The sequence below is a fragment of the Phoca vitulina genome, unplaced genomic scaffold (genome assembly GCF_004348235.1).
Source record: "Phoca vitulina isolate PV1807 unplaced genomic scaffold, GSC_HSeal_1.0 scaffold1, whole genome shotgun sequence".
NCBI classification, from domain to species: Eukaryota; Metazoa; Chordata; class Mammalia; order Carnivora; family Phocidae; genus Phoca; species Phoca vitulina.
Window position 1 is genome coordinate 8,993,213 of NW_022589704.1, and position 15,305 is coordinate 9,008,517.

A 15,305-nucleotide genomic window follows, 5' to 3' on the forward strand; every position below is an offset into this window, starting at 1 on the left:
GGAAGGCAGGGGAGTCTGAGAGCTTGTTGAGGATAGTCGGAAGTCCTCCACTGACCCTTCCTACATGTCAGGTCTTGGGTGGCTGCCTTGAGCCCTAGGTGCCCACATCCCAGACTCCAACATCCTGGTTCAGATCTTGGATGAACCTATCAGCCTTGAGGACAGACAGCTTGAGAAGGAAGATTTAACTGATGCTAAGGCCACCACCCTAGGAAACTGGGAGAAGGAAAGGGAAGGTAGAAGAAGATGGTTTGGAGGCAGATGAATGTGGTTTGGACAAGAGCCAGAGAAGAAGGGGCTATGGACTCTTGTTAACCACCTCCAAGGACTCCTAGTTGAATCTTGCTGTTTGGAGAAGTTAAGTCCCAGCCCTTGGTTAGATTCCCACCCAGCATCCCCAACATACATTCCTCCATTCAGAAAGTGTTTCCCAAGGGCCCCTGCATGTCAAGCATTGTGTTAATCCCTGTGGCAGAAGATAGAAAGCCCTAAGATGCAACCCGGCAACCAAGGACCTAATCACATTCAACCTTCCACCTGCCAAAGTCTCATAATGTTTATGAAATTTACCCACAATGCTTTGTTCTTTTTTATGGCTGAGTAATATTCCATTTTGTTAATATACTGCAATTGTCTGTCTGTTCTCCTGGTTATGGACATTTGGGTTGCTTTCGGTCTTTGGCTATAATGAATAAAGCTGCTGTGAACATTTCTGGACATAGCATTTTTTGTTGACATTTGTTGTCATTTTTCTTGAGTAAATAGCATCACAAAGAGTGAGGTAGGAATGGTCCACTCCAGCAGATAGGCATATTTTATCACATGGCTTTGATAAAGTGAACCAATGTTTAGTTGGTTTGGTTTTATTCTTGTGTTTAAATTCTCCACAGATATTGCACCCCCTAGTTGCCTGGCCTGGGGCAGATCATTCATACCACCCTGTCCCCCACCTCGGTATACTACTGCTTAGGAGTGGAATTTTATCATTTTATACTCCCACCAGCAGTGTATGAGAGTTCCAGTTGCTCCACAATTTCACCAACGTTTGGTGCTGTCAGTCAATCTAATTTTAGTAATCTTAGCTGATATAATCTTGTTTTGTTTTTGTTTTTGTTTTTAGTGAGGGAGGGGGGGAGGGGCAGAGGGAGAGGGAGAGAGACAATCTTAAGCAGGCTTCACGCCCAGCGTGGAGCCTACAGGGGGCTCAATCTCACAACCCTGAGATCATGACCTGAGCCAAAATCAAGGGTTGGTCGCTTAACCCACTGAGCCACCCCAGGTGCCCCCTTATTGTGGTTTTAATTTGCATTTCCCTGATGACTATGAGTGTTGAGCACCTTTTCTTATGGTATTGACCATTTGTATATCTTCTTTTGTGAAATGTCTGTTCAAGTCTTTTGGTCATGTTAGAGGTTAGATTGTCTTTTTTATTATTGATTTGTAGGAGTTCATTGTATGAATATGCATTTGTAGGAGTTCATTTTATGAATACAAGCCCTTTATCGTATATATTTATTGTGAATATTTCCTCTCAGATTGTGGCTGGTCTTTTCATTTTCTTAATTTTGTCTTATGATAAGCAGAAGTTTACAGTTTTGATACAGTTTAATGTATCAATTTTTAATTTTATGGTTAGCACTTTCAGGGTTTTGTCTAAAAAATCTTTGCCCACCCTGAAATTTTGAAGATATTTTATTTAGTATGATTTCTTCTAGAAGCTTTGTAATTTTAGGCTTTACATATAGGTCTATGATCGATTTTTAGGTGTTTTTTTTTTTTTAATGTATAGTGTAGGGTAGAAGTTAAGGTTTTGTTTTGTTTTGTTTTCTATATGGTTATCCATATAGAAATGTTCCAGACTCATTTGTTTAATGAAATGGAAGCTCCATTTTCCACTGAATTGCCTTGGCACTTTTGTCAAAATCGGTTGACAATTTATATATATGTTAGTTTATTTCTGGACTCTGTTCTGTTACATTCTTCTAGTTTTTTTTCTACCCTTATGCCAATTCACACTATCTTGACTGTTGTAAATTTCTAGTAAGTCTTGTAATCAGGCAGTGGAAATCTTTTCCTTCTTTCTCAAGATTATTTTGGCCCTTCTAGATCCATAAAATCTTTAGAATTGCCTTGTCAGTTTCTATAAAACAAATTGGGTTCGAGTTGAATCTAGAGATCAGTTAGGGGGAAATTGATGTCTTAACAATATTGAATTTAAATCCATGAACATGGCGTATCTCTCTGTTTTGTTTAGCTTGTCTTTAATTCTTCTCACCAAGTTTTGCAGATTTTAGTGCAGAGGTCTTATATATCTCTTGTTAGATTTATGCCTAAGTGTTTTATGTTTTTGATATTATTGCATTTATTACATATGTCATCTTCCAATTCTTTACTGGTAGCATATAGACATACAATTGATTTTGGAAAATTGATCTTGTATTTTGTAAATTTAATATATTTATTTGTCACAGTATTTTTTATAGATTCCTTGGGCTTTCTAATATATATTCATGCCATCTGAGAACAAAGACAGTTTTACTCCTTTTTCTCAATCTTTATGACTTTTATTACTTTTTTTTCTAGCCTCATTGGTTAGGACTCTAGTAGTGTCAAATAAAAGTGTTAAGGGTAGATATCCTCATTTTTGTTTCTCATCTTAGGAGTGAAAACGTCCAGTCTTTCACCATGAATGTAATTTAGTTGTAGGTTTTTCATAGATGCCCTTTGTATTAGTTTGCCAGGGCTGATAAACAGGCTAACACCACAACTCAGGTGGCTGAAAACAAGAGATTTATTGTTTCAAAGTTCTGGAAGCTCTAAGTCTCAAATCAAGGTTTCAGGGGCACCTGGGTGGCTCAGTCGGTTAAGCATCTGACTCTCAGTTTCGGCTCAGGTCATGATCTCATGGGTTGTGTGTAGTGGGATTGAGCCCCATGTTGGGCTCCGAGCTCAGTCTGCTTGAAGAGTCTCTTCCTCTGCCCCTCCCCCTACACATGTTTGTGCGAGTGCGTGCACACACACACTCTCTCTCTCCCAAATAAATAAATGCATCTAAATAAATAAAATCAAATCAGGGTTTCAGTAGGGTTATGCTTCCTCTTATCCCTATAGGGGAGAATCCTTCCTTTCCTCTTCTACCTTCTGCTATTTGTTGGCAACCCTGGCATAACTTGACTTAGAGACACATCACTCCAATCTTTGCCTCCATTATCACATGGCTTTCTTCTGCCTATGCCTCTGTTTTCACATGACACTTTCCTCTTCTTGTAAGAACACCAGAGTCATATTGGATTAGGGCCCACCATGATGACCTCATCTTAACTTGATTATATCTGAAAAGACCCTATTTCCAAATACAGTCACATGTACAGGTTGTTAGAAATTCAACACATCTTTTTGGAGGACACAACTCAACCTGTGACATCCTTAATCATATTGAGGAAATTCTCTTTTTTCCTAGTTTGCTGAGAGTTTTAATCATGAATGGGTATTACGTTAGGTCAAATACATTTTCTTCACCTATAGAAGTGACCATATGAGTTTCATCTTTTATTAGAAATTGTATTAATTGATCATTGAATATTAAAAGAGCCTTGCATTCCTGGGATAAACCTTACTTGGTCATAATTACTTTTCATATATTACTGGTTGATACTTCATTAAAATTTTTTGGTTGTTGTTTGTTTTGTTTTTTTATCTATGTTCATGTGGGCTATCAGTCCCTCTTTTCTTGTAATGCCAGTTTTTGATATCAGGGTTATGCTGACTTCATACAATGAATTAGGGAGTCTTCCATCCTCCTTTTTTTTTTTTTTCTGAGAAAGTTTAAGTGAGATTGGTGTTATTACTTCCTTAAAATATTTGATATAATTCACCAATAAAGGCATGGGGATCTGGAATCTTTACTATGGGAAAGCTTTTAATTATGAATTCAACTTCTTTAACAAATATAGTACTATTAAGATTTTCTATTTCTTCTTATGTCAGTTTTGGTAATTGCACCTTTGAAGGAATTTGTCCATGCCATCGAAATTGTCAAGGTGGTGACATTTTAGTGGAGAGGTCAGTGTGCAAGGTCAGAACCCTCAGCAGGCCAGAAGAGAGAACCCTAGACCAAGGCCTTTGCCTGGGCTCTTTCAGCACACTACGGAGAGTAAACAGATAAAGCTGGCCTGGTGATCATTGTGCCATCTGTGAAGGGAGAACAAGTGAAACATTCTTGGGAGTTTATTCACCACCTGAAAATTCTCATAAGGGAGCAATGATGTGCACATAAGTTTGGCTTAAATTTGTAAGGGCTTGGACCCCCTCCCTCCTCAAAAAATTTTAATCTGTTTAGATCAGTAGTTCTCAAAGTGTGTTTTGGGGACTCCTGGGCATCCCCACAACTCTTTCTGAGAATTTGGAGATCAAAGCTATTTTTCTAATAACATTAAGATGCTATTTGCCTTTTTCAATCTCATTCTCTCATGAGAATGCAGTGGAGTAATTAAGAAGTTACCCGACATGTGGTATCATAACAGATTGGAAGCAGAAGAAAACAGGAGAATCCAGCTCTCTTCTGTTAAGCTAGATATTAAAGATATTTGCAAAAATGTAAAGTGGCTCCACTATTCTTATGATTTTTTTTTTTACTTTGGAAAATATAGTTGTTTTTTTTTTTAAAGATTTTATTTATTCATTTGACAGAGAGAGACATAGCGAGAGAGGGAACACAAGCAGGGGGAATAGGAGAGGGAGAAGCAGGCTTCCCCGCGGAGCAGGGAGCCCAACGTGGGGCTCGATCCCAGGGTCCTGGGATCACGACCTGAGCCGAAGGCAGACGCTTAACGACTGAGCCACCCAGGTGCCCCTGGAAAATATAGTTTTAAAAAATAAAAATGTTATTATATTAACATGTAATAGGTTTATACTGTTATTTTTATATGACTTAATAAATATCCCATATATGTCTCAGTTTTAATTGTCAATATGTTAAATATCATTAAATGTATTTCCTACATAAACAAAAGATCTTTAGGATCCTTGATGTTTTTAAGAGTTTAAAGGGGCCCTGTCAGTCGTTGAGTGTCTGCCTTTGGCTCAGGTCATGATCCCGGGGTCCTGGGATCGAGCCCCGCATCGGGCTCCCTGCTCAGCGGGAAGCCTGCTTCTCCCTCTCCCTCTCCCCCTGCTTGTGTTTCCTCTCTCGCTGTGTCTCTCTCTGCCAAATAAATAAATAAAATCTTAAAAATAAATAAATAAATAAATAAATAAAGGGGCCCTGAATCTAAAATATTTGAGAACTGTTGATTCAGACAGTTTTTTTGGGGGGAGGTGGTGAATACATTTTATTGAAATGTAACATATACCCAGAAATATTCTTAAGTTATAAGCGAGCAGCTCAGTGGATATTCACACACATGTAACTAACCCCCAGATCAAGAAACAGAGAATTAACATCCCCCTTTGTCGCCACTCCTGACCCAAGAGTAAACAGTATCCTCATTTCCTACCCAGTGAGGAGCTTTGCCTATTTTTTAAAATTAGTCTACGGGAATCTCACGGTATGTGAGATTTTTCTGTCCGGCATCCTTAACGTCACGATTGTGAGGGTCATCCATGCTGAGGGTCCTGAGGGCTGGTTCATTCTGGAGTGCATGGTGTTCTGCTGTGCACCCCGATGTGCATATCCAGTCTGCGGTTGGTACACACTTGGGTGGTTGCCAGTTCGGGGCTCTTACCAACAGCGTTCCGTTCTCCCACGTGACCTCAGCGAATGTGCGCACCCATTACTGCTGAGCACCTGCTGGGGACTGGGTTTCCTTTTTAGGGTGTCTTTTTCACTTCACAGACTGGAAGGCGAGGCTTTCTCTGCAGCGAGCTCGCGTTCCACAAGAACCACCCTGATGAAGGTGCCACTCAGAATCTTCCACCAGTCCTTTCATTTATCATCTTGCCGCACACACGGTCTTAGGGATGACCCTCAGAGCTGGATTTGTGCTGTGAAAGTCTTTTGACGGGAAGAATTTCTTTGGAGAGAGGTGGTATAGTGTCTGGGTTGTGGCCATACATCCCTCGGGACTGAATCTCCATCCCCACCACCTCCTAATTCCAGGACCTCCTCAAAAGAGCTTCTCACGCTCTGCTGGTGTTGGGCCTGCTGGGAGCCAAGACAGGCCTGCAATGACCTCACTGAAAGTCTCCCCACACACCGTCACACCAACCTAGCCCCTGTGACACACGCCATCAGCAATATCATGGGTAAGAACTTCCCTTCAAGAGAGCAACTCCAAATGTAACATTCCGAGGAATAAACTTTATGGCCCATGTAAAGAAAGGCACAATATTTCATGGAAGGCATAAAGCTTAAGTAAAACAAAGAGACAAACCGTTTTCTTGGATGGGAAGATGAAGAAAATGTTGATTCTCCTCCAAATCAAAGCAAATCCAATTAAAATCCTAATAGGTTTTGCAGACAAGCAGAAATACTACTCTAAAATTTGTCACTGCAGTTGCCAGGAATTTTAAAAGAAAAAAGAATGATGAGTACAGTTTTCAGCATAACAAAATACTATACTGAAATTTACCCGATGAAGATACTGGTGTCTATGGAGTGGGGACTTTCTAACTGTACCAGGCAAGAAGTCATGATGGAAAATTTGATATGTTTACATATCTGAAAATACCATGTATGAAATAAAGACGCAGTTGTCAACTAGGAAAAAATCCTAGTTATTCCTGATAGAGGTAAGGCTGAGAAATGTAGTCCTTTTAACTCGGCAGCAATGAGCTCAGTAGATTTCTATTACTAAAGAAGAAAGAGCGAGGGAAGCAGGGAATCAGCAGTTCCTGCAGAAAGAATTCATAATAAAACAGTAAGAGTCCATAGAATTAAAAAAGGAATTCAGAGGCGCCTGGCAGTCAGAGGAGAACGTGACTCTTGATCTCGGGGTTGTGAGTTTGAGCCCCACATTGGGTGTAGAGATGACTAAAAAAATAAATAAAACTTAAAAAAATAGAATTCATAATATAAAGAATAAAAATAAAGTAAATGGCTTAAGGATTGACACCAAGAACCTAGGGAGGGAAAAACAAAACAAACCTGAAGAAAAGAGAAGGAAATAAATTAATGGGAAAATGGAAAAACGGGAGAACTGGTAAGTATGTATATTTTTCTCTTTTTTCTGCAACATCTTTTTTCTCTTCCCCAGCTTTATTGAGGTATAATTGACTAATGAACATTGTATGTACCTCAGGTGTACAATGTGATGATTTGATATACGTATGCATGGTGAAATGATCACCACAATCAAGTTCATTAATACATCCATTCACGTTGTTGCCACTTTGTGTTTGTTTGATGAGAACATTTAAGATCTACACTGTTTAGCAAATTTACAGTATACAGCACAGTACTGTGAACTAGTCACCATGCTGGACGTTAGATTCCTAAGACTTATTCATCTTAGAACTGAAAGTTTGTACCTTTGGCCAGCATCTCCCCACTTCCCCACCCCCCAGCCTGTGGTCACCACCATTCTACTCTTTGGTTCTATGAGTTTGACTGTTTTAGATTCCACATGTAAATGAGATCATACAGTACTTTCTTTCTCTGTCCACTTTATTTCACTAAGCATGATGTCCTCCAGGTTCATCGATGTCACAAATGTGAAGGTTTTCTTCATTTTTATGGCTGAACAGTATTCCATGATATATAGAGTTTTCTTTATCCATTCATCCACTGATGGACACCTAGGTTGTTTCCATGTCTTGGCTATTGTGAATGATGCTGTGCTGAACATGGGCGTGCAGATTATCTTTTTGAGACTCTGATTTCATTTCCTTTGGATACTTACCCAGTAGTGGGATTGTTTGGTCATATGATAGTTTTATTTTTATTTTCTGAGGAACCTCCGTATGGTTTTCCATAATTGTTATACCTGCTAAGTATATGAAAAGATAGCTCTTCTGAAAAAATCAGTAGAAAGAGACAAATCTATAGAAAATCTAATTAATAAATAAGAGAGAAAAATATTAATTTAATGAGAAAGATATAATTATAGATAAGGTGGATATTATAAATTATAAATTATTTTTATATACAATCATATCTAATAAATATAAATATTTTGAAGTGGATGAGTTAACAGGAAAGTGTAAGTGGCCGACACTAACCGAAGAAGAGGTAGAATATCATAATGCCCTATAATCGGGGAAACTACCGAAGAAAGTTCTCAAAGCAATTATCTCAAAAAATGGTCTGAACAGCCAGACCACTTAACTAGATAGTTCTCTCATAATGAAGGAACAGCTAATTCTATCGATGCTTCCATTAATTTTAGGCATTGATGATATATTCTGACACCAAAGTCTGACAAATAAAGGAGAAAAATATAATTTCAGTTATGAATAGAGATACAAATATTCAACAGTCCACAAGAAGAAGAGTGAAGTACCATCAAGTAGAACTTCTCCCAAGAGTAAAGACACAGATTTCATGCTTGAAAATCCATTTGAGGAGAAATTGCTTTGTCAAATAATGCTTAGAAGCAATAGCTATTCAAACTTGAAAAGCATAGGAAAGAATAAGAAAATAAAATGACTATTATGACAAAACCCACAATAACCACTGTTAATACTTTGTTATTTTTCATCCAATGTTTTTTACTCTCTCTTAATATGTGTGTGTGCTGTGTTTTCTACAGAACCAGGACCCCATTTCGTGTGTATTTGTGTGTGTGGAGTGTGTGTGTGTTCTTTTTTATTTTATTTTATTTTTAAAAAAGATTTTATTATTCATTTTTAAGATTTATTTATATATTTTAGAGAGAGAGTGTGTGAAACAGGGGAGAGGGCGAGGGAGAGAAAAAATCCTCAAGCAGAGTCCACACTCAGCGCGGAGCCTGACTCGGGGCTCGATCTCATAACCCTGAGATCATGACCTGAGCTGAAATCAAGAGTCAGATGCTTAACCGACTGAGCCACCCAGGCGCCCCAAGATTTTACTTTTTTAAGTAATCTCTGCACCCAGTGTGGGGCTCAAACTTACAACCTGGAGATCAAGAGTTGCTCGATCCATTGACTAAGCCAGCCAGGCGCCCCCAGTATGTGAGTGTTCTTAACTGGGGGCATTTTTGACCTTCAGGGAACATTTGGCAATGTTTACAGACATTTTCAGTTGTCACAGCTTGGGTGGGCGAGGAGCCATTGGCCTCTGATGGGTCGAGGCTGGGGTTGCTGCCGCATCTATAATACACAGGACAGTCCCCACAACAAAGAATTATCCAGTCTGAAATGTCAATAGTGCCGAGGTTGAGAAACCCTGATTAATATCTTGCTTTTTTTCTCTTTCAAATAATTGCAGCATTTTCTCATGAGGTAGGTAGAATCCACCCCCCCCCCACCTTGCCCACATTCCCCACGTGATGTTGTCACCTTAAGTGGTACAGGGAACTTCACAGAAGTAACTAAGTTACTAAGCCCATCCTGGATTATCTGTGTGGTCCCAATCTCATTGCATCTCTTAGAAGCAGAGAACTTTCTCTTGCTGGGGCAAGACAGGTGTGGCAGAAGGAGAACTCAGATTTGAAGCATGGAAGGACAGGAGTGGTTTTGCTGGGTAAAGATGGGGCAGGTGCAACATGACAAGGAATGCAGGAGAAACTCCCAGCTGAGGGCAAGAAGGCAGAGACCTTGGTCCAACCACCACACAGAACAGCATTCTGCCAACAACCTGAATGAGCCCGGAAGTGCCTTCCTTCCCCTGCCCCCACCCCTGGACCCTCCAGGTTTGGAGCTCGAGCTGGCTCACACCTTGCTTTTGACCTGTGAGCCCAGGAGCAGAGGAAACAGCAGAGCCCACCTGGATGTTGACCGACAGAGCTCTGGGATGATGAATTGTATTGCCACTAAATTTATGATAATGTTCCCGCAGCAATATAAAACAAATACGTACGGCACAATTAACAATTCTCTCGTATTCACGAACATCCATGTGTGTAGATCTTTGTCCCCATCTCATAGGCTTTTTACACATGTCACCTGGTTCCTCTCTGGAAATGTTTTTTTTTCAATTTATTATCAGCCATACTTGAGAGAAATGGCTACACCTTGCTCTTACTAACATTTAGTGAAATCATGTAAAATGTATCCTTTAATTTGATAAGTAAAAATGTATACCTTGATATTATATCTTGTCAATTTTTCATTAAAATAATTTAAAGTGAGATATTTGCTAATGATGTATTTTTAAAAATTTTTTTAAATTTAAAATTTTTTAAAATTTAAAATTTTTTAAAATTTAAAAATACCTCTTGGATTTATCAATTCTGCTTTTTCCTGTTTTCTAATTACTTTATTCTGCATTTATTTATTATATTTTTAACATTTTTTTTTTTTAGAGAGAGAGAGAAAAAGAGAGAGCGAGAGCAAGTGGGGGGAGGGGCAGAGGGAGAGAGAGTCTTAAGCAGGTTCCCCCCGAGTGTGGAGCCTGGCATGGGGCTCGATCTCACAACCCACAAATCATGACCTGAGCCGAAACCAAGTGTCGGACGCTTAACCGACTGAGCCATCCAGGTGCCCCTATTTCTGCCTTAAAAAAAATTAATTTCCTTCTCTTTTCTTCATGTGTATTCCATTCTTCTTTTCCCAACTATTTTTATTTTTATTGTTACTGAAGATGAACTTTCTTTTTCTCATGTTCAAATTAGGGAAGACAGGTCAAACTATTTCATAGGTAATGATGATTAAATCCTAATGTTAAGGCTTCAACGAGATAACAAACAGCCCAGAACGTGGAGGTACTTATTGGACCTCAAATAACTTTCTGCTGTTGGCTGTTTGGGTCACTTCCAGTTTTTCCCTAGTATAAACAGTGCCTTAGCGGACATCCTCATTACTTTTCACAAAGGCATTCTGCTTCCAACCCACCAGCTTCTTACCTTCCTCCAGCCTCGGCAGCAGGGGGGACATTTTTTTTTTTCCAATTTAAATCATTAAAAAAAAGGGGGTGACCTTGTTTTATCTGCACTTTCCAGAATACAGCTCAGAAAATAAAAATATCAATAAGAATACAAATTTGTGGGGCGCCTGGGTGGCTCAGATGGTTAAGCGTCTGCCTTCGGCTCAGGTCATGATCCCAGGGTCCTGGGATCAAGTCCCGCATCGGGCTCCCTGCTAGGCGGGGAGCCTGCTTCTCCCTCTGCCTCTGCCTCTCTCTCTCTCTCTCTCTCTCTGACTCTCATGAATAAATAAATAAAACATTTAAAAAAATAAAAAAAAATAAGAATACAAATTTGAAATAGATTTAGGAGCAAGTTGTTTTTACCCATTATATCACATTATATCAGAGACTTACTTTTTAATACAAATTTATTTAAAATGGAAATACTTTGTTTTTCTGGGGATAAATTAAATAAGTGCGTATTGCAGAAATTTCAGACAATATAGGAAGTCAGCCTTATTGGGGCACTTGGGTGGCTTTCAGTGGGTTAAGTGATCAACTCTTGATTTTAGCTCAGGTCATGATCTCAGGGTTGTGAGATTGAGCCCCGCATGGGGCTCTGCGCTGGGCACCGAGCCTGCTTAAGATTCTCTCCCTCTCCCTCCGCCCCTCTCCTGCCACTCACACACGCAAGCATGCTCTCTCTCTAAACAAAAAAAAAAAAAAAAGGAAAGAAAAGAAAGTCAACTGTATTAGTTAGCTAGGGCTGCCATAACAGAGTCCCACAAACTGAGTAGCTCAGACAACAGAAATGCACGGTCTCACAGTTCTGGGGGTTAGAAGTTCAGATCACGGGGCTGCCGTAAGTAGTTCCTTCTGAGGCTGTGAGGGGCAGTCTGTCCCCGGCCTGCCGCCTGGCTTCTGCTGGGTTTACTGGTCATCTTTGGTGCTCCTTGGTGTGTAGAAGGATCACCCTGATCTCTGCCTCCATCTTCACATGGTGTTCTCCGTGTGTGTGTGTGTGTGTGTCCAAATTGCCCCTTTCCCCCTTTTTATAAGGACACCTATTATCCCATCCTAATGACCTCATCTTGACTAATTACATCAGCAATGACTGTATTTTCAAATAAGATCAAATTCCAAGGTACTGTAAGGCTTAGGATCCCAACATATGAATTTTAAAGATTTTATTTATTTATTTGACAGAGAGACACAGCGAGAGAGGGAACACAAGCAGGGGGAGGGGGGGAGGGAGAAGCAGGCTTCCCGCAGAGCAGGGAGCCCGATGCGGGGCTCGATCCCAGGACCCTGGGATCATGACCTGAGCCGAAGGCAGACGCTTAACGACTGAGCCACCCAGGCGCCCCCAAACATATGAATTTTAGAGGACACGATTTGACCCACAACAGCAACCTTGTTCTTCCTAGGATCACAGCTATTGTACGCAATCGGTGCATATTCTCCCAGGTTCGATCCACTTGCGTGTGTACACTCACAGTTTATTTTGTCAAAATGGAATTATACAGTTTTCTGATCTGCTTTTTTCACTTAACTAAATGTTCTGAACACCTTTCCACGTCACCAAATACACATTATATTTTAATGGGCTGGTAGAATTCTACTCTTCAATGCGCCATGTTTTATTGATTGAAGAATATTTGTTTTTCCAAATGTTTGCTCTTACGAGCAGAGGCACCATGAAGACACTTGTATGCAATGTGCTCTCTTGATCCCTAGCTTGCTATTTTCCCAAGATACATTGCTGCAAGTGGGTCTGCTGGTTTAAAATGGCCTGTGTCTTGCAAAATATTTTGACACACATTGACAACCTTCCCTCCAGAGACGCTGTGACTCTTCACACTCCCGCCACCAAAGCACTTTCTCTTCCAGACCTGCTTCTCCCCGGCCTTCCACACCTCAGCCAGGACAGCTCCCTTCTAGCAGCTGAGGTCAAATCTTGAAGTCATCCTTGTTGCCTTTTGGCCTCACACCTCGCACTGGATCTATCAGCACATTCCCTGGGCTCTGTCTCCAAAGTCTATCCAGTCGGACCACTTCTCCCGCCTTGATCCCCGCCGCTTTCTCACCTGGAGCCTCTCTCTGGTTTCTCACCTGGACCTTGGCAGGGTCTCCCCCGGGCCCCGCAAAGTCTGTTCTCCCCACAGCCGCCAGAGGGCGCACGTTCTACCGTAAATCAGACCGGGCCCGGCCTCCGCTCAGACTTCTCGGCTTATTCGGAATAAACCGCACAGCCCTAGCCGGGCGGGCGGGGGCCGGGGCGGTGTGTGTGTGGGGTGCTCCAGACCCCACTCTGTGAGGCTCTGCCTGTGTCTATTCCCCGTTTTTCCATTCCTGTGTTTATCTCATAAAAAACAGAAGACCCCTTTGTACATTCAGAATATTAGCTCTGTCCACCAGAAGTCACTGGTATTTTTCCATTTTGACATCTGCCTCTTTATTGAATTCATGGACTGTTTCGATAAGTAAATCCATCACATTTCCCATTATGATTTCTTCCTTGCCTGTACACTTAGAAAGACTCCTCCTTAAACTTACGTGTTCACCAATATTTCCTTCTAGCATTGTTATATATATAGCACATCAAAATCATTAGTACTTTTTTAAAGTTCTTGACAATTGTAATGCATTGGCTTCTCAAGACAACTTTTAGGATGAATTTTCTAGTTGTCTGCAAAAACCTAGGGGGATTTTTGTTGGCGTTGCTTTAATTTGGGGGAGACTCCGTATTCCTATCCAGGAATACGGTTTCTCCCTCCATTTACTGGAAGCTTTATGGTCCCCAGTAAAATGTGCCTTTCTTTACATAGGTCGCAGAGAGAGTTCCCAGGAATTGTGTTTTCGCAGGTGCTCTCGTGAAGGGACCTTCGCGGCCGCGGGGTACCTGGAGAACGCGAGAGGCACGTGTGTGGCCAAGAGCTTGGACTCGGAGTCCCCCCCCCTCCCGCCCCCGGCCCCGGGTCCCGAGCTGCCGCCTCCGCCGCCTGCCCGTCCGATTCGGTGGCGCCCTCTGGTGGTCGCTCGCAGAGTGGCGCTTCTGCTACCTTTCAATTCCACCCAAACATCGCCTCGCTGGATTCTCTCTCCTTGCCAGACTTTTGAGTCACCTCCCGTGAAGGAAGGCAGACGATTTTCAACATTTTGGATTGAGCAAAAATACACTTTAGAAGATGAGCATGAAAAAGGCACCCTAAAGCCAAATCGACTCTTGATAATATGGCAGCTATTTATTTATTCACTGCAAATCTGCTGACTCAAGCTTACAGGCCAGGCTGCGGGGTTCAAACGGAAACCAAGACAGACAAGCGCCTTACTGTTCCCTTGCATCGTCTGTTCTAGTGAAAGGAGACAAAAATAATCAAGTAAATAAATGTGATTATCTCCAAGGGAAATAAATAATTTGAAGACCATAAAGCAGGAGCAGAGAGGGGGGTGGGGGTGGCCAGCCGTGGCTAGGGGTCAGGGCGGGCTTCTCGGAGGAGGTGCCGCGGAGGGTCAGGTGAAGGAGGAGTCAGCGCGGGAAGATGGGGGTGCTAGACATGACCCGCTCTTGTCAAATCCCGTATTTTTTATACAGGGGAACATTCAATTAGGAGAAAAGTGGAATATATCCGTCCTTGTTGCCTCGTGCGGTCCTTCACATCCGTGTCTCCCAACGCGGTTATGTGTCACCCACAAGGACGAGTGAAGTTCTGTTTGTCATGTGAGGAAGTGGGGTCTGCAGGCCCAGAAATGTGTTCTTGTTTGGGGAATGTGGATGTTGGAGCTTTGGCCTGCATGTGGGACAAGCCAAGGCGAGAGGCCTCCATTGGAACCAACCCTGAGAACAACTTGATCTTGGATTTCTGGCCTCCCGCATTGTGAGAAAGTAATTTTCTGTTGTTTAAGCGAGACAATCTTCCCTACTTGCTATGGCAGCCCTAGCCGACTCATACATGTAGATTAATGTTATCTTTAGAAGGAAATTTAAAAGAATCAAAGTATGGCGGTTGACACAAATGACTTACTGTAAGAAATGTTTGTAAATATGGGCTTTCTATTCTGGGAGAGGGACAGAAGTGGGTGGATTCAAGATGGGTTGGAAGTAGAGTCAGAAGAATGTCAGAGACTGGACACGTGGGGAGGTGGGAAGGAAAGAGAATTCCCAAAGATGATTCACGGGTTTGGGGCCTAAGGAAAGGGGCGGATGGTGGGGAAATGGGAGGAGAATCTATTTCTTAGCTATCTGGGGTTTGAGATGCTCTTGAAGCATCCAGGAGACATCCAGTAGCAGCTTGATATGTGAACTCTGAAAGCAGGTTGGGCTGGAGATAAAAATGTGGGATTCAGCAGCTCACAGGCAGAATTTAAAGTCGTGGGACTA